We start from the raw sequence: 27,761 nt of genomic DNA on the forward strand, positions 1-27,761 counted from the left end.
AGTGTTGGTTTATATTTTTGGGTCTCTGAAACCCAAAATAGGTTTCTCTGAATCAAAGTTAAGGTGTCAATGTGCCTGCACTCCTTCTAGGCTCTTAGGGTAGAGTTTAATTGTTTGCTTTACTCAGCTTCTTAAGGCTTCTTGTATCCCTCAGTTCATGGCTGCTTTCCTTCATCTTCAAAATCAGCAATGTAGCATTTTCAAATCTCTGACTCCAACTTCCTGTTTTGCCTCCCTTCCTCTTTAAAAGACTGTTGCAATGACATTGAGTTCATCCACAAAGTCCTGGATAATCTCCTTAAATTCAGCTGATTAGCAGCTTTAATTCCATCTGAAACTATAATTCCCTTTGCATAACATAACCTATCTCAGGTTGCAGAGATTAGGATGTGGAAATTTATGACTTTGTTGTTGTTTAGCCACTAAGTCCTGCTGACTCTTTTGTGACCCAATGGACTGTAGCCCACCAAGCCTCTCGCTCCTGTCTTCACATGTTATTTCTGTTGCCTGAAACATGCGCTCCTTTTTACCCCTTATATTAGCTAATTCTGCCTCATCTTTCAAATCTCACCTTAGATGGTATTTCCTTTAAATATTTTTCCTTGACAACTTTCCAAACACACAAATACCCATGGATGTTTAGGCATTTCTCATACATGATCCTTTAGAACCCTCCACTTTTCACATCAGAACACTGAACACACTCTAGTATATTATAAAAGTAATTCCTTTTTATATGCTTGCATTCCTGACTCTATGACTAACTCTACCAAGACAGGGACTTTATTCGTCTTATTCAAGGTTGCTTGTGTCTCGACTACCTGGACCACTTTCTGGCATGTGATAAGTACTCAGTAGTCATTGTTAACTGATGATAATCCAGAAGAAATAGAGTCATTCCTCCCCCCTTCACCACCATCGTGTTTCAATCTCTCGAAATGCAACCCTGTATATTTTCTCCAACCATAAAATATGTATTTTAACTATAGATGTCAACATTTTATTCAGCTGTTGAGTGGTGTCCAGTATTTTTCCTTGTGATCCATGTGATTATTCTATAACGGAAGGAGCAAGAATGTAGATAGTCTATAGACAATTGATGTCCCTCAGTAGCCTTTGCTCAAAAAGGTGAAGTCACTGCTAAGCGAGATACCATAGTTGGGTAATAGTTCAACCCACTTATTTGCAAATATGGACCCAATTGTTGGCCTGAAGGTAACTCAGACTGGTAACTAAGCTCCAAACTTGTGAACATGTGTGTGTGGGGACAGGGAAATTGAAGAAGTGATTGAATAATAGGGTAGAGAGGAAGAAGAGATAATTCTAAGAGAGAACTGAATGAACTCACACATAAATAAAGACTTGTGGATAAGCTTCAATGTGTCATCAGTGGCCACCATGTCATGAGAGGAGTAACAGACTCCTCTTTTCTAATATTATATTTAACCATATTTTCTGGGACCACAAATACACAGAATTAAGATATTAAAAGTCTTTGTTCATCATATACCATTTCTAAACAGTTATCATCATTTCTCAAAAAGGGATTATAAGCCATATTGTGGAGCATTCTGCTCATAATAGGCAAATTATTGAGTGCCCCCTGTGTACCAGACAGTGCATTAAGACCTTGCCCTTATGCAAGTATTAGCATCTTTTTTGGTAAATCATCAGAAACAGTTGGTTGTTCAGTGTGGTTCAACATTACCCCTGAAGATATTTGGATAATAATGCAGATGTTAGTGTCAGGAACCCTGGGGGAAAGTGGGAACATTTACAATTGAAATTCAGATGTATAATGACTTTTCCCATGAAAAGCAGGACTGGTAGGACGTAAAACAGGGCCTCTAGAGAAACCCATTATACAGTTAGAAGACTAGCAGAGTGGGCAGACTGTTAATAGCAGCCCACATATTGAAGAGTATGATGATTCCAGGTATCATGTGATACCAGTACTTCACCATCCACCAACCTGGTTCTCTGTTCTACCTTCAGATGAAGAGAACATTTACTGGAGCTTGAAGTTTCTTTTAGTGGAACCCCGTAGGAAAGAGCTGGTGACAAAAGACATTTCCCTGCTGGACAAGCAAGAAAAGCCCAAGAGACTGGAGTCAGGCAGGGTCAGGACCAGTACTGAGAGACACCTCCAGGTTCCCAGGAGATCCAGGGTGTGAAGGTTAAAAATGGAGTGGAAAGCAACCAAGTAGGAGGCCAACGTTCAAAGAATCTAAAAGAAAAGGACAGGGAAGGACAACATGGGCATCAGTTGTTAGGATGAGAGCCAGATTAACCTCCTTCCTTTTCCTTTCCAGACTTAACTCCTACACAAACAAGTGCATACTGTACCAGAGACTTCTAAAGGGAATAATTAGGAACAGAACAATAACAATAACCAATTACATCTATTGAATACTTAATATTATCTAATTAACTCCTTACAACTGATTTTATTTTTCTGGGCTCCAAAATCACTGCAGATGGTGATTGCACCCATGAAATTAAAAGACGCTTAATCCTTGGAAGAAAAGTTATGACCAATCTAGACAGCATATTAAAAAGCAGAGATGTTACTTTGTCAACAAAGGTCCATCTAGTCAAGGCTATGGTTTTTCCAGTAGTCATGTATAGATATGAGAGCTGGACTATAAAGAAAGCTGAGCACTGAAGAATTGATGCTTTTGAACTGAGGTGTTGGAGAAGACTCTTGAGAGTCCCCTGGACTGCAAGGAGATCCAACCAGTCCATCCTAAAGGAGATCAGTCCTGAGAGTTCATTGGAAGGACCGATGTTGAAGCTGAGACTCCAGTACTTTGGCCACCTGATGTGAAGAGCTGACTCATTTGAAAAGACCCTGATGCTGGGAAAGATTAAGGGCAGAAGGAGAAGGGGACGAGAGAGGATGAGATGGTTGGATGGTATCACCGACTCAATGGTCATGAGTTTGGGTGGACTCCGGGAATTGGTGATGGACAGGGAGGCCTGATGTGCTTGCAGTTCATGGGGTTGCAAAGAGTCAGACACGACTGAACGACTAAACTGAACTGAACTCCTTACAACAACCATATAAGGTTGATAACTACAACGAGGCTCATTTTTTAAAAACAAATAATGCTTAGAGAAGTTAAGAAGCAGACTAAAGATAAAGCCTACCACAGAGTAAGCAGAGGCTCAGAGCACTAAGAAACAGGGGATTACTCTAAATATCTTTCTCTCTTTCTTTCATAAATAGACAGTAGCAATGAAAAAGGGAATAATCAGGGCTTTTCCACTGTGTGCTCCATAAGTGAGTCCACTTAAAATTGTGTGTGCTTGTGTGTGTGTGTATGAAAAAATAAAGGAAGAGGTAATCAAGAATGGGTTGTCATTATGTTATCATTATTAGGGGAAAAAATGAGAATATTATTTTTCCTTGATATTCTAGCCATCCTAACTTCAGGACTACAAAAATATGCTATAGGCATTAATGGATTACTTTGTTTAAGGAAACACACACACACAGTTGTGAGGGTTCCTTGTGGAATTTTGATCTATAGTTACTGAATACATGTGATTTGTCAATTTCGGACATGAATCTCTCCAGTCGTGGCACAAAACCCCACGCTGGGCTGCAACAGCTAATGAGTATTGCTGTGAGGAGCCACCTTCTTACTGCAGCTGGAGACTCTCTGAGGAGTCCTTGGCTATGATGTCAGTACATGCTCTCAATGGCAGCCCTCCCACTGAGAGTCTTGCTCTCCTTGCCGAGAGAACTAGGAGTCGATGCTTTCCCAGGACCTTGCAATTACTATCCAAATGTGAGAAAGTGACCTGGAGATCTTGAGGCTAGCATGAATTCTCAGTGAGTCTTTCACATTTCCAAAAGTCGCCACACGACCAGTGCACTCACCCCTTGAAGCTGACTGAAATTTCCTTCTTTGAGGCTGCCTGGGTTTTGCCTTTGAAGTTTAAACCTGGGAGCAGTTATCTGCCAACCAAGATAAGCACTCCCAGGGCTTCCACGGGCAGCCAGTACTAACAAAGAAGGAATAAGACCTCTGAGTGCACTTTGCCATCTACCAAGTCGCAGTGGAAAAGAGAGTAATCAGGGTTCTTTCTACAGGGTACTCCAAGAGTGAATCCAATCAAATTAAAAGAGAGTCAAAGAGAAAAGATAAAATAGCTTCAAAAGAGAACCCACAGCTGTAGACTTGCCTGTCAATCAGCAGGAGTCACAAGCCAATCAAAGGTGAAATAAAAAATTTTGTTTGAAGGAAAATGCATTAGAATCAGTTGCATTCCACCAGAGTAGGGGAAAGAGAAAAAGTCAACCCATACTGGGGGCAGTAAAGCTGATAATCAATCTATACATTTAAGTATATCAGTAAAGATTATATACACCCATCCAAATGCAGGATTTTTATGTGTCCAGTCATGATCTTGACATCCTCAAAGGCTGCTGTCCCTGATCTCAAAAAGTTAACACAACCAAGAGAATGAACAAAACTCTTAAGCAGTGAGTACATGAACTATTTCAGTAGACAAATTTAATTTAGCAATTTGTGTGATTATTTTTTCCTCTCTGATATAAGATTATGCTTGCCCATGTTAAAAAGGTAACTAAAGTCTTACGTACCTCAGTATAAGGAATTTTTATGCTTATTTAAAAAAAAATAGTGCCCAGGGTAGAATTTTCCAGGCAATACCAGCCAGTCCTTGCTTCAGGAAAGATCAGACTCACTTAAGCAATGGAGGTGCATAAACCTATGAGCAAGAAGGAAATGAAGGCATGGGAAATCGAATATTGCCTGGATAGGACAAAAATGGTTAGCTTGCTGAAATGGAGAGAGGATAACATCTGAGGAATTTAAGTGTCAGGAACTTGTGACTAACTTGCATGCAACACCATTGGTTCAGGAATGATACCAGTGAAGCATGCTTACTGAACACAAGCTGAGTCCTTGACAATCCTACGTCTGAGTAGTTTGCAGTTGGTGGGATGGACAGCCTTGTGAGGAATCTGTATCATCTTGAAGTATCAAGTTAAGGGTTTTGAGATAGCGAGATTTTTCTGGATTATTTAGGTAGGCCCAGTGTAATCACAAGGATCGTTCAAAGAGAGAGACAGGAGGGTCACAGGAAGGTGACGTGAGGACAGAAGCCGAGGCAGATCTTCAGAAGGAGAGAGAGCGGCAAATGAAACACTGCTGAATTTGAAGATAAGAAAGAAACCACAATCCAAGGGAAGCTGTGGACCTCCAAACTCGAGCAGAACAGCTCAGCGGATTTTCTTAGAAACTGAAAGAAACCAATCCTTGTCAAATCATTTTGAACTTCTCAACTCCAGAATAGTAAAAATGATCTGCTGATATTTTTGCTCTTTTACACCACAAAGTTTATAGCTACGTCTTATAGGAGAAATAGGAACTAACACTGTCATCTTCTAAAATCAGCATTTTTTTTTAATAATCTACAACACTACAGAGTACTCTACAGCTTTTATAAGCAACAGACTACATATAAGCAGAGAGCCATGGGTGTATCTTACATAACCACAGTGCTGAGTGAACATTAAAATAAGAAAGGAACAAGCCTGTAGCTTAATACATATTACAAAATAGTACTACATATTTGGCAATTTTGCATAATTAAAACTTCGACCAAGTTGCCTTTGAGGAGAGGATAGAAATGGGAGTAAGGAGAGAATGGGAGTAAAAGCGAAACAAAAACAACTAATCAAGAGGATATGACTCTACTTTCTGTACTTCAGTTTCAAATATTAAAGTAAATAAATAAATATAGTTAGTCCACTATATTTTAAAATAGGAATTTAATTTCTATCTTTCAAACAATAGATATATGAAGGGATCTGACATTAAATTCAAAACCTAGAAGAAATTATGATTTATCTCGCAAGCAGAAGCTCATGGAAATTTACCATATTTTATGGATAAGCAGAGTCAATGCACATTTAGTCTGTATGAAGAAAAACGTCAATTATTCTTCACTAGGCAGTTTTTTGATCCTCATGTTTGCAATGATCACTTTATCCTCTACTCTCTTGCATTCTCTGTTTTTCCTTCTAGAAGTGAAATACATCATTGACCATTTTGTAAAAGTGACAGTGACTCAGTAAGAAAAATTGCTCGTTCATCTCAGTGGAATTTATCCTTTCAAAAAGATCACGTTGATATCTTGGGTCTAAGAATTCTTGACTAATGAATTAACCTGATGACAATTAGATGAGAATCCTCTGAATCCACTTGCAGGTAAGATCCATAAAAAGAAAGTGTGAAAGGAGAGAGGGAAGGAGGAAGCAAGGGAAAAGAAAACACAGACCTCGTAGCCACTGCCATTTTGGACTCCTTTTTCCTATTTTAACTACCTAGTTATCTCAAGTCAAAAATATTTTTAAAAACACAACAGTAATCAGAAGACTAAAGTATTTCACAGAGCATATCTCGGTTGTAATTGTTAACTATATAAGGAAAATTTTGACCTACTGAAAGAACAAAAACCCATCTTCTAGATTTTGAAAACCTTTTTTTGAGTTTTTTCTTTTGTAAAATTTATTTATTTTTTAATTGAAGGATAATTGCTTTACTGAATTTTGTTTTCTGTCAAACCTCAACATGAATCAGCCAAAGGTATACATACACCCCTCCCTTTTGAATCTCCCTCCCATCTTCCACCCCATCCCACCCCTCTAGGTTGATATGGAGCCCCTGTTTGAGTTTCCTGAGACATACAGCAAATTCCTGTTGGCTATTTTACATATGGTAATGTAAGTTTCCATGTTACTTTCTCCATACACCTCACCCTCTTTTTAATGTAATAATTCTATTTTGTAGGGAAAGGTGAGCCTGGTGAGACTCTGGACAACTGATTTTGAGGAGAATTAGTTGCTGTTTATCTTTGTATAATTCAAATGAAAGCAGTTTCCACGTTTTTGTGTATGTGTGATGTGTTCTCTTATGTTTGTTTTAATGCTAACTACAAAAGGGACTCTGTAAAAGAACCAGCATTAGACTTACTAAAGAAAAGTCAGTTTTATCCAAACAATGCACAAATGTTGTGGATGGTACCAATAAACTTTTGGAAATAACTTCCTTTAATTTTAGGAGAAAATAGAATAGGAAACTTCCCAGGTAATATATGTAATTCACATTCCTTGGCAGTAATTTGGAAACGTTAAATGTGAGATGGATCCATGTGATGAATCAGCTGTCCAAGAATTGAAAATTGTGATATAGAGGACAGTTGTCTCTCTCCTTTTATCTCTTATAGCTGAAGTGTTCCTCCTCAATCTCACCCCAAAAGTATACACCTATTCTGTTCAAGAAAGAGTACAGAGGGAATAAAATTCCTCCTGTGTTAGAAAGTAACTCCTGAAGCTCCATGAATAAACATCTCCAGGTAGAGAAAAAGAAAAAATTATCTTGTTTTCATTTCATGAATTCCCAAGCAATGAAAACATAAAAGTTTTATAACCTTGATTGTCACAGAAAATGGGAAAATCCTGAGAAAGCAATGGGTATATTATGTTCAAGATTGAGGCCTCAGTGGAGTCACGGTAATTTCTTCCTACTTTTCACAGAATATGATTGCTTTTTTAAAAAAGTAAATTAATTTTCCAATATAAGATGTTTTTGTTCTCTGGTGGCGATGATTCTCCTCAAATAAAATGAATCAAATTGATCATCAACTATGAAAATATTCTTAAAAACATTCTGACAAAAAGAGAGATAAGTCACAAATATTATCAGTCACTCTTCTGCCCAGAGAAGTGACCTCAAGTATATTTAAGGAATAACTAAAAAAGAAAATCCTTTGGAAATGTTTTTATCATTGTTATAACTAGATAATGGGTTTTTTTCTTCCTTTGTTTGAACCAGCGTTCCTACTGAGCACACTTCTTTTCAATACAGATTCCATTTCTTCACAAGTCAAAATTCAACTGCAATAGTTCCTACACTCTTTCTTTGGGGATCAACACTTGATGGTGGTTGTACCTATCCTTGAATTATTTTCTAGCATGTAACCAAATGACCTTAGCAGCTCACTTGAATCTGCATTTCATTTGCATTTGGAGCTCCTTCTTTGTTAGTTATAATAAACTATTATATTGCAATTCAAATAGATGTATTCTATCTAGGCAATGGCCATGAGTTTAAGAAAAAGCTCAGAAAATTTTAGTGTACAGTAAGAATGTTTCACAGTCAAAATTATGAAAAACTGACCTTTAATTATTTTTCAGGTGATAACAGTACCCTGGTAAGACAATTGATTTTAACAAGGTATATGATTTGAATGGTACAAACATTTTACTAGTTGAGAACTTTAAGCTGTTGACATCTGTTGACAGATCAGAATTTGGGGAATGTTTAGAATTTGCTACATGAAAGATATATCATGTCTTGCTTTGCTATTCACTTTGATCAACTGAATTCAAAAATGTAATAAGCAAAGGAGAGCAAAGCATTATCTTAGAAAACATAAAGATGTATATAATTTTTCTGTGGAACTCTTATTTTATAAAATAAGTATCTTGATTTTTCTCTCTCATTGTCCTTTTACATCTATTGTTTAGGTTGGTGTTTTCTAATTATACCTAGGTAATTAAACTTTTAACTTATATAATATAATCTTAGTGAATAAATTTCCATCTCAAAATATAATAAAATCAACTTCAGTTTTATTTTAAAGTCTGATTTCTCTCCCTTTCTGTAGCTTATGCCCTATGCAGTCTGAATTCTGTTTCCATGTCTAGTTTCTCTCAGAATAAATTTAGAGTCACACTACTAATCTTTGTATATCCAAAGACCATGGCCATTTCTTTATCTTTTCTTTGTTTGTCTTCTATGTTTCATATTAAAATTTCAGCACAATTACAAGTTATTCCCTCAAACAAGTTTTCCAAACTTTCCAAATACTAGGCACCCTTTTCTTTATTTATTCTTTTTTTTTTCTTTTTTGGTGACACAGAGTGGCATGGGGGATCTTAGTTCCCCAGCCAGGGATTGAGCCCATATGACCGGCAGTAGAAGTGTGGAGTCTTCACTGGACTCCCAGGAAGTTCTGTGCTGTACTTTCTAAAATCTAATGTCTATAATTTCTCAGAGGAGGCTACATCCAGAGTAGGGATTAAGCAGTCTCTCCAATATCCAACAACTCCATAGTATCTACCCAAGCCTTAGGGCCTCCTTTTGATTCCTTGCATTAGTCTTTAAGACAAAATTGTCAGAAGTTTGCAGAACCATTTGGCAGTCTGCATTATTTCTGTTTCCTTTTAATCTGGTCTATAACTAACATGTTAGCCATACACAGGCCTACCTGATGGTCATACCCTGGTCACAAAGAGGCAGACATGCCTGAATGACTAACATTTAAAATTATCATTATGTTGTAAATACTATAGTACAATAAAACATACTCTGTTTGGAAAGACTAAAGGAAGGAAGTGGCTAAGAGAAGACTTGGGGGCAGACGGAGGATATTAACATATGTGCCTGAAATTTCTTCTTCTGCTCTCTGCACAGCATGAAATTTCTTCCCTTCCTTGTCTCATTACTTGCTGGGTCTCAGCTTTAGTGACTGAAGTCTGCCACCTGCAAGCTCGGGTCTGCCCAGTTTTAGTAAGGCTGGTGTCAGCCTCAAACTGTCTGAAATTGGTCAGACTAGTTGAGCTTTAAACACCCTATTTTCCAATGAGTTCCAAAAAGAATTTTTTTTTTTCTTCCAAGTCTAAAGTGTAGGTTACTGATTTCTCTCCAGTTCCTCACTGAGCCTGAAACCTCACCCTGTCCCTACCCTTAGTATACTTGCTTGAGCCATGAAATTTTTTCTAGCCTTTGCCAATTTCCTCTTTGCTGTTGAAACAAGATCCCACTCCCATATCCTTAAGCATTGGCTAAGACCTAGCTCCAAATCCGATGGATTTTCTGGCCTTTAAGAAACCTCTTGCCTTGCCACAACTGTCATCAATTTTAACAGCTGGTTATTACTAACTCCAAACATAGTGGCTTAACCCAACATATTTATTTCGCTCACAATTCTGGGATTGAACAATTTTAGGCTGGGCTTAGCTTTAAAGCTATTTAGTCCTCAGCTGTTCACCTAAGTATTTCCTGCAAAAGATTGACCTGGGCTTGTTCTAATGGCAAAAGCAGGAATTCACGGAAGATGAAAGAATTCAAGGCCTTTTGAGAGCTAGACTGAACTGACACACCGTCACTTCTGTCACACTCTTTGTAGCAAAACAAGCCAGCTGAGATCAATAACTAGGGAAATTCATGGAAGGAATGACAAAGTTTTATTGCAAATTATGTCACTACATGAAGGGCTGAAAAGTTGGGGAACTTTTTATAGTCAATATATTACTTACTGCTCAAAAGTATCACGGGGTGACTCTTGATTACCGAATGACTCATTCTGGATGACTTTGGACACTAGTTCTGGTGTAATTCCGCCTAAAGTCACAGTGCCCTTTTTGGATACCATATTTGAACTTATTTCCTCTACCTCTTAGAAGGAAAAAAACTGCATCATCACTGGTTTATCTAATCTTTAAACTTCCAGTCGAACTCACTCCTGGATTTATTGTTTTCCCCAATGTACTTTTTCTTACATATGCTGTTAGCTAACCGTCAAGCAATAATTAAACATGTTTATATTTATATTTGGTGGGTTTTATTTTCTCCTGTGGAACACCACCTTAGAGAATTTGGATCAAAAGTGCTTATGAAAAACTGAGTCAATCAAGGCAGCTATTTGTCAGAATGAAGAGCCTCAGTAATTAAAACAGTAGTCTTTCGGCCTATCTTAAACTATTCTGACGTACTGTTCTCCCTACACTAATATCATTTCTGAGATATATTTGGAAGTTGTCATGTATAAATATTAAAGATCAAGGTGAGGAACCAATAGTGGTTTCTTATCTTTGGGATAGCCAAAAAAAAACAAATTTCCCTAAGTATATAGAATAAGTTTCATTATTCAAGCAAAATCAAAAATTAAAAAAAAGTAGGGGGGGTAGCTTTTGTATTTCTGGTGGTTAATTGGTGTGCCATCAATAACATAATTAAATGACCACAGACTTACTGAGTTGCAACTCTACCTGAGCAACTGTATGTATTAAAATAAAATAAAATGAAAATGTTAACAGTTTTTATTATATTAATAGCTGTCATTTTTTCAGCAATACTTTGAGCATTAATGGGGCTTCCCTGGTGGTTCAGCAGTAAAGAATCTGCCTGTAATGCAGGAGTTATAGGAGTTGCAGATTCTATCCCTGGGTCAGGAAGATCCCCTGAAGGAGAGCATAGCAACCTACTCCAGTATACTTGCCTGGAGAATCCCACAAACAGAGGAGCCTGGTGAGCAACAGGCCATATGGTCGTAAAGAGTCGGACACAGCAAAAGCAATTTAGCACGCATGTTAAGCATTAATGTAATTTTTCTCATTTAATTTTTACCGCCTCATGCTGGGATCCTCCCAACCCAGGAATCAAACCCAGGTCTCCCTCATTGCAGATGGATTCTTTACCAGCTGAGCCACCAGGGAAGCCCAAGAATACTGGAGTAGGTAGCCTATCCTTTGTCCAGCAGATCTCCCCGACCCGGAAATCTAACCGGGATCTCTTGCATTGCAAGCGGATTCTTTAACAACTGAGCTATCAGGGAAGCACCCTCATGAAATAGTTGTTACTATAAGCAATTTGCATATTAAGAAACTATGATTCTAATAACTAATTTTCCCAAGAGGTATGTAGCTCTTAAATCTGGGAATTTGAAGTGCAGGCTACTTAACCTTTATACCTGTCCTCTTAACCATTGTATTAGAATGCTAATTTCACACTATATTATAATTCTGGGTTCACAGGAGCTACGAAAAACTGAAAGTCTTTTCATATTGATTCTTTTCTGGCTTGAACTGAATCTCCTATGAGATTCCAAAGTTTCTGGAAAATGAGGAGCTTGCAGGGAGACCAGCTTTACATGGTTTGAAAAGCAATATGCTTACTTGCCAGGTACATGCATGTGAAAAATGAATATGGACATATACACACATACATGAATTAAGAATGAAATTTCCATTCTTGATTCTCCTTAGAAATAGCCATTCTAGGATGAGTAAATTATCTAGCGCTATTTATAATTTTTAAGGCCTTTAATAAATTATATATTTTTAAAAATAAGTATTTATATCAAGATAATCATGTTGATTTAAAAACCAAACAAAGAAATTTCAGTTTAATATGAAAAATACTAGTTATCCAAAGTTCTGTTTTTAATGGTAAAAACCTATCAATTAAACAGAGCAATGATGAAAGGGCACAACCTAGAAATAAGCCATGGGTTAAACTACTGAATCATTTGACATCCTTCTAATTAACACACTAAAATACTGAATGAACTGGTAATGGTAACATACAGGTGGTGACATTTCAGGGATAAATCCTAATCTAAGGGATTAATTAGCATTTATTCAAGTACATAATAATGGAGTTTTAAAGGAAAATGGATCCACTGGGCTTGTTTACTCCCTTTTTAACATATAGAGGGCATTTTAATTAACTGTACTGTTTTTAGTGCATTTCCCAGGTGCTAGAGAAAACATTTTAGTGCTTGAACATAAGATATGAAAAACCAATGTATTTTCTTCATATTTTTTCTTTTTTTCATTCCTTTTAAAAGATAACCATAATCTTATTTATTTTTAGCAAGTAAAAAATTAAATGTGTATTTAAGCATGCACAGTATTCAATTCAGTTCAGTTCAGTTGCTCAGTAGTGTCCGACTCTTTGCGACCCCATGAATCGCAGCACGCCAGGCCTCCCTGTCCATCACCAACTCCCGGAGTTCACTCAGACTCCCGTCCATCGAGTCAGTGATGCCATCCAGCCATCTCATCCTCTGTTGTCCCCTTCTCCTCCTGCCCCCAGTCCCTCCCAGCATCAGAGTCTTTTCCAATGAGTCAACTCTTTCGCGTGAGGTGGCCAAAGTACTGGAGCTTCAGCTTTAGCATCATTCCTTCCAAAGAAATCGCAGGGCTGATCTCCTTCAGAATGGACTGGTCGGATCTCCTTGCAGTCCAAGGGACTCTCAAGAGTCTTCTCCAACACCACAGTTCAAAAGCATCAATTCTTCGGTGCTCAGCCTTCTTCACAGTCCAACTCTCACATCCATACATGACCACAGGAAAAACCATAGCCTTGACTAGACGGACTTTAGTTGGCAAAGTAATGTCTCTGCTTTTGAATATGCTATCTAGGTTGGTCATAATTTTCCTTTCAAGGAGTAAGCATCTTTTAATTTCATGGCTGCAGTCACCATCTGCAGTGATTTTGGAGCCCCCCAAAATAAAGTCTGACACTGCTTCCACTGTTTCCCCATCTATTTGCCATGAAGTGATGGGACCAGATGCCATGATCTTCGTTTTCTGAATGTTGAGCTTTAAGCAAACTTTTTCACTCTTCTCTTTCACTTTCATCAAGAGGCTTTTGAGTTCCTCTTCACTTTCTGCCATAAGGGTGGTGTCATCTGCATATCTGAGGTTATTGATATTTCTCCCAGCAATCTTGATTCCAGCTTGTGTTTCTTCCAGTCCAGCGTTTCTCATGATGTACTCTGCATAGAAGTTAAATAAGCAGGGTGACAATATACAGCCTTGACGTACTCCTTTTCCTATTTGGAACCAGTCTGTTGTTCCATGTCCAGTTCTAACTGTTGCTTCCTGACCTGCATACAGATTTCTCAAGAGGCAGGTCAAGTGGTCTGGTATTCCCATCTCTCTGAGAATTTTCCACAGTGATGCATAAAAAGGATATTGTTCCACATCACTACAAAAAGCTTCTTTGTTCATTTAGTTGGTTGTGTAGTACTCCATTGCATGGATGGCAGTACCACATTCTTCATTTAACTAATTCTTTATTGATAGGCCTTTTGGTTTTTTCTGGTCTTGTTTTTGCCTTTTCTTGCACTTTGTTTTATATTCCCACCACAATAATGGCTAATTTAAACATAAACCATAGAGTGATCCTGAAAAGGCGGCAGCAAAATAAAGAACGTGTCAAAGACTGAGGGTCAGATCAGGTGAGGCATCAGCGAACCGTCTTAACAGGGCTCTTAAAGTTGCTGGTAGCTTGGAGCTGCTGCTGGTAGACCACAGGATGGACCTTGAAACCATAGAGCCTGGACACAATCTGGTTGGAGCACCTCTTTGGTCAGTACTTGGGTGTACCGTGAAGAGCATGTAAGGGAAACCAGTGCCAAAGTAGATGCCATCCATGTGTTGGTGCCTCAGTGAGTTATGTGTGTACACATCCAAACATTTGAGGCAGTAGAACTTATCATGGCCTCAGTTGGGATGTCTGAAAGGCCACTGGGAAGCATTGGTTGGTTTCCACAGTACACACAGGCTCAGTAGCCAAAGTCTTCCTATTGGTACTCTTCCAACATCTGAGCAATGCCACAGTTGATGAGGATGTATTGTTATTCAGTCACTAAGTTGTGTCCAACTTTTTGTAATCCTATGGACTGCAGCACACCAGGCTTCTCTGTCCTTTACTATTTCCTAGACTTTGCTCAAATTCATCTCCATTGAGTCAGTGACGCTATCTAACAATTTCATCCTTTGCTGCCACCTTCTCCTTTTGCCTTCAGTTTTCCTAGCATCAGGGTCTTTCCAATGATTCAGCTCTTCACATCAGGTAGCCAAAGTATTGGAGTTTCAGCTTTAGCATCTGTCCTTCCAATGAATATTCAGGGTTGGTTCCTTTTAGGATTGACTGGTTTGCTCTTCAAGGGACTCTCAAGAGTCTTCCCTAGCACCGCAATTCAGAAGCATCAATTATTCCTCAGTACTCAGCCTTTTTTCTGGTCCAACTCTCACATCCATACATGACTACCGGAAAAACCATAGCTTTGACTATAAGGACCTTTCTTGGCAAAGTCATCTCTCCGTTTCTTAATACACTGTCTAGATTTGAAATGGCTTTCTTTCCAAGGAGGAAGCGTCTTTTAATTTTGCAGTGATTTGGGAGCTCAAGAATAAAGTCTATCATTGTTTGCACTTTCTCCCCTTCCATTTGCTATGAAGTGATGAGACCAAATGCCGTGATCTTAGTTTTTTGAATGCTGAGTTTTAAGCTAGATTTTTCACTCTTCTCTTTCACCCTCAAGAGGCTCTCTAGTTCCTCGTCACTTTCTGCCATTAGAGTGGTATCATATGCATATTTAAGGTTTTTGATATTTCACCTGGCAATCTTGATTCCAGCTTGAGTCATCCAGCCCAGCATTTTGCATGAGGTACCCTGCATGGAAGTTAAATAAGCAGAGTGACAATATACAGCCTTGACATACTTCTTTCCTAATTTTGAACCAAACCATTGTTCCGTGTCCAGTTCTAATTGTTGCTTCTTGACCTGCATTCAGGTTTATCAGGAGACAGATAAGATGGTCTGGTATTCCCATTTCTTGAAGAATTTTCTACAGTTTGTTGTGATCCACATGGTTAAAGACTTTAGCATAATCAATGAGGCAGAAAGAGATGTTTTTTTCCTGGAATTCCCTTGCTTTCTCCACCATCCAACAAATGTTGTCAATTTGATCTCCTGTTCCTCTGCTTGTTCTAAACTCAGCTTTTACATCTGGAAGTTCTCAGTTCACGTACTGCTGAAGCCTAGCTTGAAGAATTTCAAATATAAAGTGAGGATATAGCAGGTGTGGGTCCATCTGTAAAGCATTTTTGCTGCCTATTCAGTCAGGTCATTCTTGTTGGTGTTTTTTTCCAACTCCATAACCAGCTCCAGGTTCAAGATCATACGTAGTCTATAGTGAGGCACCTTCTCATTGAGTCCAGTGACACTGAATTTATCCTAGATGTAGTCTTCATCCACTAAACCAAAGAATTCATTGCTAAGGAGCCCACAGAACCAGGAAATCCAGGACACCTCCTCTGAGCTGCTAGTGTTCATGTGACTGGACAGGAGCTGGGAGCAGGGAGCCTAGGGGTGGGGTGGAGGAGGGGGCAGAGGGAAAGTAAGTTTCTGCTTCCAAGCAACCATGGAGATGGCTACAATTCAGCCTGCAGACCCAGCTGCAGTCTCTAATCTTTTTTATATTACAAACAGTTATAACCCAGGATCTCACCTGCTTCTTTTAAGTCTACTGCACTGGCAGGCAGGTTCTTTACCAGTAGCACCACCTGGGAAGCCCTTTATTACAAACAATACATCAACAAAAAAAACCTCATAGGAGTCGTTCTCAAACATACAAGTGTACTCATGGGACAAATACCTAGAGGTGGAATTGCTTTACAGAAGGAGACGTGTTTGTAATTCCTGCTGCCATTAATCAAAGTGCATTCCTACCAGTTTTTACCCATTTATACTGTTACCAGCAAGTAATAGAGTGCCAGTCTCTGTATACCCTTGCACACAAGTTATCACACTTTGAGGATTTTATAAATTTGGTTGACTAGAAATTTTATAACAGTGTTATCCTAATATAAATTAATCTTATTATGAGTGTACTGAACATCTCTTTATATGCTTAATTGTATCCTCTTTTATTTCATTTTACTGGTCTTGTCCCAAACTTTTGATTGGAAATTTAACTTCTTTATTTATATTTATTCTTATTTGTTAATATTTTAAGGGCATTAAAATGTTTTTAATTATTGTCTCTATCCCTAAAATTCTTTATTATTATTATTACATTCTCACATTTTTAATTTTTGATCTTATTACTTTCCCACCCATGGAACGGGGATTTTGTTATCTGAATTTGTAAAATTTACAGTTTTACAGTGTTGACATTAGGTGACATATGATTTCTACATTTAGAGAATGTATGGAAGTTTTAGAGTGATAATATGTTAGTTTGGGCACCTATGAGAATATTATGTATTCTTTATTCTTAGAATTTAAAATTCAACCTACGTCTATTACATAGTTCTTGGTAACCAAGGTGCATCTATTAGATATACCTTATTTTACTTGCAAAATGTATACTGTTACTTGTGTTTTATATACTAGAGGTATCATGGATTAAGAGTAGTGAGCCTTGCACTACAGAGAATGACTTCATATTGTTCTATGTAGTATTTAATCTCAGTATGGACTTATGGATTCTTCCTATATACAAAGTATTCTAACTCATCACTGTTCTTAATTATTTTTATGTTCATATTGCTCCATATTTGGGAACTCCTTCAAGCTAGACCTTGTATTTTGGGACTTCATCTCCTTTAGTGAAAACACATACATCTATCTTCTTTTTTAGCATCTCCTCACTACTCACTTTGTTATACAAGAGGTTTCAGGTACAGGTTCTACTTTTCTTTCTCCAGCATTAGAATCAGCTATTTCTCCAAGGTATCCTGTCTCCTTTTAGTGGGGAAAAGTATTTAAAAACCAGGATATGGATGCTCTGCGTTCTCCTTGCTCCTCCTCATGCATCATTGTTTCTAGACCCTTTCAGTGGATGTATATTTATAGATATACATAGCTATATAAGCAATTTTCCTAGGGAAAGAGTGGAAATAGAAAGCATTAGAATTTAAACCTAATCTTGTTCTTTTTCAAAGGCTCAGCTGTCAACTTGTTTTTCCATTTATTTAATAAGCATTTACTTTTTATTTATACTTTTAAAAAAATTTAATTTATTCAAACTGAAAAAGAAACCCACAGTATATCCATTTCTTCCACTCCCTCTAACCCTCACCTTTGGCTACCACCAATCTGTTCTTTGTACCTATTATCTCAAATGGTGAAAGTACAATAGATTTAAGTAAATAAATTTAAGTAAAATACATTATTTATATTGATTTTACCTGTTTATTTTTACTTCTATTAATGTGGCTACTATAAAATTTAAAATTACATATGTGGTCCACATACGTCTAATAAACAGTGATACACTAGAGGGTAAAAGCATGAGGATCCAGAAAACAAAAACTGCTAGAGAACACTTAGCCCATAAACTTCCCTTGTTTGTCTGTGCAATGTTTAAGCAAATTTAATTAGTAGAAAGAATTTTTATACATAGTAAATATATATTCTATAATATCATTTTGGAAATACTGATACCTGGCTTCTTTAGAAAAAATAGAAAATATGGTAGAAACGCATTCATAAGTTCACTTTGTGTGGCAAAGGTTTAGTGGAAGTGACAGTGGCTAGCCCCACTTAGAGATCTTCATTTTGCACAACCCAACTGCCAAAAAAATGAAATCACTCTACCAGACCTCTGAAGACATTCATGTTTGAAATCCTTGAGGCATATGACAGGATGATGTAAAAGAAGTAAGGATTTTATCCACTAAATTTGTTCTGGCAAATGTTCTCTACATTGGGTGGTTTCCATTTTTCTAGCTACAAAAATTAATCAACATTTTATAAGGTAGAAGTCCACTGAGCATTTTAACAACTGCTCACAAATTGGGCAACAAAACCAGAACAAAGCAACATCTTGCGTTGTGGTACAGAAAATTCTAATCATATTTAATGTCAAGTCTACTCCTTTAAATCCGAAGAAACTCCCAGGTTTCTCTGCACTATTGGCCTATATGACAGGCTTTAATTAGCACAGATTTTTCACGTTCATGGATAGATTAGAAATTTAGAAGTACTTAATGGAAAAGGTCTTTTACCTTGACCAGTCTGAAATTGCAGTTAAAGGACATTTGCTTGCTCTAAAGGCTGACTGCATACAAATATATGAATATTAACACATGCATCCAAAAATGAAGTTTTAGGATTTTTACCAAAGGAATATTTATTTTGATCTACTGTTAACACCCTTGAAAATGTGAGTGGCACCTCTATGTAATAACTATGAATTAAATATAACTAGATTGTTTGGCATCCATTCAGGTATCATAGCTTTACTTTTGCCTGCTGAATTAAAGAAAATGAGGTGAAAAAAATGATCTTATTCATCTTCTACTCCAGATGTAAAAAAAAAAAAAAAAAAAAAAACCAAACCAGAAACCACAATGAAATAGAACTGGGAGACCAGAAGAGGGAGCTCCCATCCTCTGAGATGATAGCAGAGTTCAACAGGGAGAAGAAAGGCCTCTCTTTCCTGGCAAGGATTCAGCCAATGAAAAGCCATGGACTCTTGCTTATTTTAAATCTCCCAACTTCCTTTCCTATCTATAAAAGTATTCTCCTTTCCTTGCTCTGAGGAGACTAGCACATTGCTCACCAGGGTTGCAGATTCAGACCTCCAACTCTCTGTAACTCCTGTGTAAACCCATCCTTGCTGGGGAAATATCTGGCATTCTGTTAGTTTCAGGTCAACATTTTGGTGGCCTGTAAGGGGGCCAGAGAAAGTTCCCAAAGATACCAGGGCTGGTGAGCAAATAGATTAGAGCCCATTGTCACTCACTGATTTTCTCATCCACCTTGAAGGTGAAGGTAAATCTTTCTTCTGAATCTTATATCATGCCCTCTTTGGCTCTGAAGCTCTACAGGCTTCATTTGTTGCTGTTGTTGTTCAGTTATGTCTGACTATTTGTGATCTTATGGACGGAAGCACACCAGGCTTCCTTGTACTTCACCATATCCCAGAGTTTGCTCAAACCCATGTCCATTGAGTCAGTGATGCCAGCCAATCAACTTGTCCTATGTTGCCCCCTTCTTCTCCTATCTTCAATCTTCCCCATCATCAGGGTCTTTTCCAGTGAGTGGCTCTTCACGTCAGGTGGGACAAAGTGTTTGAGCTTCAGCTTCAGCATCAGTCCTTCCAATGTATATTCAGGGTTGATTTCCTTTAGGATTGGCTTCATTTTGATATCTATTTAAAGATTTCATCTTTCTGTTTAAGGCCTTGATTTGTATTTGAGTACTTGTTTGGCATTTTTGTCTTGCTTGATATCATGAGAAACGCTGGACTGGAAGAAACACAAGCTGGAGTCAAGATTGCTGGGAGAAATATCAATAACCTCAGATATGCAGATGGCACCACCCTTATGGCAGAAAGTGAAGAGGAGCTAAAAAGCCTCTTGATGAAAGTGAAAGAGGAGAGCGAAAATGTTGGCTTAAAGCTCAACATTCAGAAAACGAAGATCATGGCATCTGGTCCCATCACTTCACGGCAAATAGACGGGGAAACAGTGGAAACAGTGTCAGACTTTATTTTTTTGGGCTCCAAAATCACTGCAGATGGTGACTGTGCCATGAAATTAAAAGACGCTTACTCCTTGGAAGAAAAGTTATGACCAACCTAGACAGCATATTCAAAAGCAGAGACCTTATTTTGCTGACTAAGGTCCGTCTAGTCAAGGCTATGGTTTTTCCAGTAGTCATGTATGGATGTGAGAGTTGGACTGTGAAGAAGGCTGAGCACTGAAGAATTGATGCTTTTGAACTGTGGTGTTGGAGAAGACTCTTGAGAGTCCCTTGGACTGCAAGGAGATCCAACTGGTCCATTCTGAAGGAGATCAGCCCTGGTATTTCTTTGGAAGAAATGATGCTAAAGCTGAAACTCCAGTACTTTGGCCACTTCATGTGAAGAGTTGACTCACTGGAAAAGACTCTGATGCTGGGAGGGATTGGGGGCAGGAGGAGAAGGGGACGACTCAGAATGAGATGGCTGGATGGCATCACTGACTCGATGGACGGGAGTCTGAGTGAACTCCGGGAGTTGGTGATGGACAGGGAGGGCTGGCGTGCTGAGATTTGTGGGGTCGCAAAGAGTCAGACACGACTGAGCAACTGAACTGAACTGATAACCTTTAGCCTATTCCCTTCAGAAAAGGAGCTGCTTCTTTTAAAGTTGGCTAGCTTTTGTCATATTCCTTCAGGAACAGGGGTTGTTTCAATGAAATAGTACTCAGTTTCTCAGCCTCATCCTCTTACCTTTTTTAATAGTCTTTTTAAACACTTTTTTTTTTTAAATTTTAATTTGTTCTTTTGGTCACACCACCTCAAGGCATGTGGAATCTTAGTCCCCTGACCAAGATCAAACCTGTACCCCATGCATTGGAAGCATGGAGTCTTAACCATTTACCACCAGGGAATTTTCCTGGCTATTCCTTTGGAAGAGCTATTCTCTGGAATACGATTGAAAAAGCCTTCTTTATGGGTCCTCTGGAAGTGAGATCTTTCTTTTGAATTGGCTGGGATAGGCTTGCAAGTTGTATGCTTTGAGCTATTTGTGCCGTATGCTGGTTACACAGTTTAAAAAGTATTCTTTACCCTACAGGAAAAACTTCTAGGAAATGGGATCCCTATTATCCAAATATTAAAAGTCTTGATCCTTCCTCATATACAATTATAACTAAGTGGATCAACCTCACTAAAGGCAATTTAGAATAGCAGTGACCATTATGGGAAATTTTTGAAATTCCCAAACTTAATTTCCTTAAAACTGATTTGGACTACAATAGCCCCAAAATTTTCAGAACTGAGGAATGTTTATTTCAATTGGTATTTTGAGACTTTCCAAAGTTGTCAGAAGTCTAAAATTGCCTCTCCACAAAAATAAGATTTTAAGATTAATTGAGGCATATGAATGATTAAAGAAAGATAAAATGAATTCCAAAGCCTCAGTCCCATTTTCTTTGCTTCTTTGTATCAGGCTCTGCTTTGGGCACCAACAGTTCTCTCTCCCTTGGCTTCTTGTGGCCAGAGTCAGCGATCTTCCTTCTTTCCTTTTAGACTGCCTATGCTCCACTGGAGCAGGAAATGACAACCTACTGCAGTTTTCTTGCCTGGAAAATCCTGTGGACAGAGGAGCTTGGTGGGCGCCGTTCATGGGATTGCAAAGAGTCGGACACAACTGAGCAACTGAGCACACACACGCACACAGACGCATCCACTATATCCTCAATTCCCTCATTCTGATTCTCCAACCAAACTTCCCCATTTCCTCCGAACTTGTCAGAACCTGTTCCTTTAAAATTAGGTCTTCTGAGTATCCACAGGCTAAACTTTTAATTTCTTAACCTCCCTGGACTAAAACTGAACCTTCATCAAAGATTTTTCTCAAGTAACCTGAGATCCTCCCAGATTTGCTGAGAGACTTAATATAGTCATTCAAACTATCACAACCTGGTTTCTTTGACTTATAAGTCATCTAGTGCATATGTTTGCTATTGAAGCCCAGGCCTGGCATTAAACAAAAATAGCTAATTGGGAAAATACTGAAAGGTCTCTAGATTTACAATTCAGAGACCAGCTAGCTAACTTATTGTATGAATAGGCTTCAACAATTGCCAGGCAACTTTATCAAGCAATTTCTAGATCTTTTCCTAAATCTGTTGATTGGAACAAAATTCAGGTTTGCACACAAAAACCTGACACATCTTCTTGTGCATATTACAATTGATTTCAGATTGCTTTCAAAGAAAATTTTGGTCTCTAGATATCAATTTCACTCAGGTAGCTTTAACTTTAGGTTTATTAATATCCTAAAGAGAGAAATTTCCCTTCTAGTAAAAAGGACCAGGGTGGAATGGGAAACCATGTCCACTCCAGATTTAATCTGGCAAACCAGCTCTCTCATACTCCGGATGAATGAAAGATCACCAAAATTGTTAACCCTCAAGTCCAGTAAATGAAGGCTCCGAAAAGAAATGAGAACCTTCTTAGTCTCTGCTCTTATAGCAAAGAGCAAAGACATTGGAAAAGAGATTATTACAAAGCTAATCTCTTTAGGCATCTTCAGCCTTTCTAAAGTCCTCTCAGGTCTCTATGATGTGACTCCAAGCAACTACGAGGCTCTTCTTAATCTTTCCTTTAAATCAGCCTAGAGAACATTTCCCCAAATTGGGGGTGCATCTCTTTCATTCCTAACAGATATCAGAGCCACAGTCTCAGTGCTCAACCCCACTACCTCTGCCTCTGAGTACTAAAACAGTTCAAAGAGTAGGAATCTCTAACTTGTTCTCTTTTGTTCAGATGCATCCTTTGAGAGATGCACACCACTTTCTCCTTAATTCCTTCACCCCTAACTGTTTATTAGACTGACATTTCTTAATGTTATACCAAAATTTATTTTTCCCAAAAGGGGGAAATAATTCTAGGATTTGACAGTAGTATCAAAGACACCAAATGAATTAAATGACTCTTTGGCATCTTTTATTTGTTGTATCCCTGATGGTATAACAGCTGATTCTGGAAACATTGATCATTTGTCCCTGTTGAGTCAGCTACCACTTTCCTATGGACAAAATCTGCAATTAAGGCTGGCAAAATTTGCAGCGCATTTTCCATCAAGATTAAACAGATCCCTGAAAACTTCTTCCCAGAATTAATCAATAGCCTATAAATAAAGAAGCCCTTCAAGGTGTAAAGTGCATAATAGAAGATCACAAGGCTCAAAACTTCATTATCCCTATACTAGCCCCTGTAACATTCGCACTGTACCAGTAAGAAAATCTAAGAGCCAAGGATGGGGGCTTGTCCAAGACGTGTGAGTAATAAACAACATAGATACTGTTGTTCCTAACCCTCATATGTTACTAAAATCCATATCGACTGAAAGTAAATTCTTTACTATAACTGATTTATGCAGTGCATTCTTTAGTATTCCAGTTGGTGAAGTTAGACAATCCTTTTTTTTGTTTTTACCTGGGAAGAAAAACATTTTACCTGGACAGTGATATCAAGAGACCACCTTATTTCTCAAAAATCCTGAAGGCTGATCCAGATGACCTAAATTTCCCTAGAGGTTCTATTTTGTTACAATATTGCAATATGTGGATGATTACTTCTTTGTTCTCCCTCTCAACACCCCTCGCAGAAAGACAGATTCCTCTTACTGAAGTTTTTAGCATTAAACGGACATAAGCTTGGCAAACAAAAATTGTCGTTTGTCAAATAAACAGAACAAGGGCTATACTTAGATCGAGATAGACTTCATGGTATCCTATTAATAATTTGAGGTGAGATGTGAAGATAGAGAAATAGCTACATGAAGAGCAGAAGAATGTATCAAGTGGAGGAAGAGCACCTTCAAAACCCTTGAGGCAAAAATGATATTTTTGGAACTAAAAGAAGTACACTATGGCCGTGACAAATCTTGACCTAATGACTCAGCCTGTAGGTGATGGAGCAGGCCTGGCTCGGCACCATCATCCTGACTCTGGCATGGCACCTTTGCAACAAAGGCAGCTGGACCCCACTCTCCCAGGTGCTCTCCATATGCTTAGCATCAGCCAGTCAGTCCCCAGTACTCACCTAAATCAATAAGCCTAGAGGCACTAACCCACCTCTGGTAGTAGAGATTTTGCTTCCCTTAAAAGAACTCGAAATATTCCTCTTATTTTGGCTTTAAAAAGCCTACCCCGTCTCCTATAGCCAACCTCCTATAGCCCCACCCAGAGCAGAGACTCTGCTAAATTGGCCTTCTTGCTGGGCACACTTCTCTATTCAGTGCTCATTCTTTTATCTCATTGCCTTTATTTTTTTCTTCAATATTTGAACAGAAAGAGGTAGAAAACAACATAGATTAATCAAAGAGGTAGGAATTAAAGAATGTAGGCATAGAAAGAGGTTTGGATCTCATTTTAAGTATAAAGTCAGATTATTGAAGGGTATTAAGAGGGAAATGTGACAAATCCTATTTATATTTTAAGATTATTTTTTTTCGCTCTTATGCAAAAGGAAAATGTTTGAAGATAGGTAGGAGTGAGAGAACAGGGACCAGGGATGTTACGGAGGGAAGTGCGTGTGGGTGTAGGAGTCAGTCTGAATTGAACGGATGTGAGGTCGATATGTTGAATTAGTATGATCAAGCCAACAATAAATGTTGTCAATTTCAAAAATTGATGAGGAAAAAAATCAATATTTATTGAGTGCAAGCTACTTTATATGTTTCCAACGTTGAATCCTTCCACAACTCTATGAGTATGTGATTGAGCTTATTTTATGGTTAAAAAAATGCAGATTCACACAGGTTGCCTAAAGTCACATAGCAAGTAACTGAGAATTACTGTGTTTGCACTCTCACATATATAAATCCAATTAATTGCAGAGCATTGTTGACAGCCTGTTGTTTAACAAACTTATACACTCTTACCCAGTGAAAGGAAAACAAATGAAGACTGAAAGACATCTTAGGTGTTTGTTTACTGTTAATAAAACACTTACTTTTTGGAGTTACAAAATTATAATTCAGATGTCTAAGGTGTTTAATTTGTTATTAGCAATTGGATTTGTAATAGATATGCTTCAGTTCTATATCTAAAAGATAGCTTTAAAATTCTACATAAAGCTAATGGAGGAAGCCATGTTGAATCAAGCATGTATCTCCTTTAAAACTATCCCCAGCTGGATGACTCCGATCTTTTCAAAGGTGGAAATGGGTAGGAGATAGTGGAAGAAATCAAGCCACAATCTAAATAAAGTACTATTGATTTGTTAGTAGCTTTGCTAAAGCTCTTTCTGTTGGATAACTAAACAACATGGGCACTAGTCAGGAAGATGGATTACTATCCTCATGGTTACGCAAGCAAATCACCTTTCGATCTGAACCAGGAACACTCTTACTGTGTACCCAGCCTTTTTGTCCTTTACCAAGGCTCCCAATCTTGGTGGATGTGAGAAAAAATCCATTTTGTGTCCTAATCACACCCTGTTAGCATATCTTTCATTCCACATGCCCTTGCTTTTCATTTGTTTGATTTTCTATTTCAAACCAAGCTCTTGGTATTTGTATCCTTTTAGTGCAAGTTGGTCATTTAATAAGGCAAATTATTCTTAGCTTTAGAATGGAAAAACAAGCACATTCTGCCTTCTGAGAGCTTCCAATGGGGCACACAATCGCCCATGCTGCGGGCAATTGGCTACTAAAATATGTCTGCCTCAAATGGTACATTGGAGTATGCAAATCCACCTTCTCAAAAACAAAGAAACTTTCAATAACCCTGGATTTCATCTTCCATTTCTTACTTTCTGCCCCTGCTTCACACCCCATTCTGGGAAGTTTGCCCCAGTGGAAATGTTTTCTTTATACCTCAACCCCCCACTTCCATGAAATTAATTAAATGATGTCATGCCTCCTTTTATCTGATTTGGAAGCAGTTCATCACCCTTTTGCTGGCTGTATTAGTCCAAGCGATCAGCATATTAATTCATTTGTGAGAATAAGCTCAAGGGTAATTACAGTGAGGAGGTTTAATGCCTAAACGTGTTAATGTCTGTAATCAGAAATATTTTCTCAGTACGGAAGAATTGTTAGACAATTACTGCTGGATATGATTGCCCTAGTAGACAACAGACGCCATGTCAGGAGGGAAATAGCAAAAGCTTGTTTTGCAAGTACTGTATTATCAGCAAGTTCTCTCTTTTCTCCCTCAACGATATTTTCTGCTATGTTCAGCTCACGTATAGCCATCCTAGTTCTTACTCTTTACCTTGTTGATTAAGTAAAAAAGTTGTATTTGTTATGTAAAATGATCACAAAAGACAGGTTGGAATTTCCTGAAAGTCATACCCTTTTCTTATTCTTTCTCTTCTGGTGCTTTGATTTCTTTCTATATAAAATTATGAACTTAATAACTTCCTTTTACTTCCCAATATGCCCTAGAGTCTCTATTACCCAATTATTTTTCCTGTAGTGAGAAGATTCTTAGATCTAACTGAATATCAAGACCCAAATATTCTTAACAGGGAGCAGTTCTCAATTTTCAAGTTGCAATAGGTTGAATCAGTAACAATGGGAGAATTTGATTATTGATTATCACTCATTACTCTGCTAGAGCTATTTTGAATGTGAATTTTAATTTACTTTCTATTACTTTTTGCTTTTTTTTTTCTCAAAGCCTTATGATATAATGAAAAACAGAAATGAGGTCATAGTTACTGCTTTACATGGTATTGCTTTCCTAGACCTCTTTTACACATGAATGAAATTGTATCTTGGGCTTCACTGGTGGGTCAGTGGTAAAGAATCCACCTGCCAATGCAGGAAATGTGGGTCTAATTGCTGGGTTGGGAAGAATCCCTGGAGAAGGAAAGGGAGTGCAACCCACTCCAGTATTCTTACCTGGTAAATCTTATGGACAGAGGAGTCTGGTGGACTACAGTCCATAGGGTTGCAAAAAGTCAGACATGACTCAGTGACTGAACATGCACCCATGGAATCATATCTAACTGCAAGGAACAGAAAAAGCAATTCAATATTCTTTAGCAACAACTCATAAAGAAGATTGTGATTTTGATGGTGTAACTGAAAAGTCCAAAAGTAGAAAAGTTTTTAGTATGTTTATATCAGGACTCTGATTTTGCTTACTGTAATTCTCTGGTCTCCACATCATTATGTGGCTTTGCGCTCAGAATGACTTTCCGTATGGTTCCAAATGGCCATAATCCCAGTCCTTGGGCTTCCCAGGTTGCACTAGTGGTAAAAAGCCTGCCTGACAATGCAGGAGACATAAGAGATGTGGGTTGATCCCTGAGTCAGATCCCCTGAAGGAAGGCATGGTAACCTACTCCATTATTCTTGCCTATAGAATCCCATGAACAGAGGAGCCTGGTGGGCTAGGATCCATAGTTTAACAAAGAGTTGAACATAGCTGAAGTGTCCATAGCACACACGCCTCAGTCCTCAATCTTCACACCTGTGTGCAGCCTTTATCTGTGTTTCCCCAACCATCAAGCAGAACTTACGGGCTCCTCTCTGATGAATCAACAGGGATAAAACACAATTCACTGAGCCAGTAACTGTGGCCAAAAGAATGCTGGGCACTCACTGGTTTTGGTTAAGGATGAAAATAGAACCTAAGTCTATCACCAAGGCAAGGAAAATATGGGTAACAGAAAGGGTTTATG

At 38.2% G+C, this 27,761-nt stretch overlaps 1 pseudogene; it reads right to left on the minus strand.

Annotated features, from left to right (window-relative positions):
- Window positions 1-14,078: 14,078 nt before the first annotated feature.
- LOC128061006 (casein kinase II subunit beta-like) lies at window positions 14,079-15,953 on the minus strand (annotated as a pseudogene).
- Window positions 15,954-27,761: the final 11,808 nt, after the last annotated feature.

Source organism: Budorcas taxicolor, chromosome 2 (assembly GCF_023091745.1).
Source record: "Budorcas taxicolor isolate Tak-1 chromosome 2, Takin1.1, whole genome shotgun sequence".
NCBI classification, from domain to species: Eukaryota; Metazoa; Chordata; class Mammalia; order Artiodactyla; family Bovidae; genus Budorcas; species Budorcas taxicolor.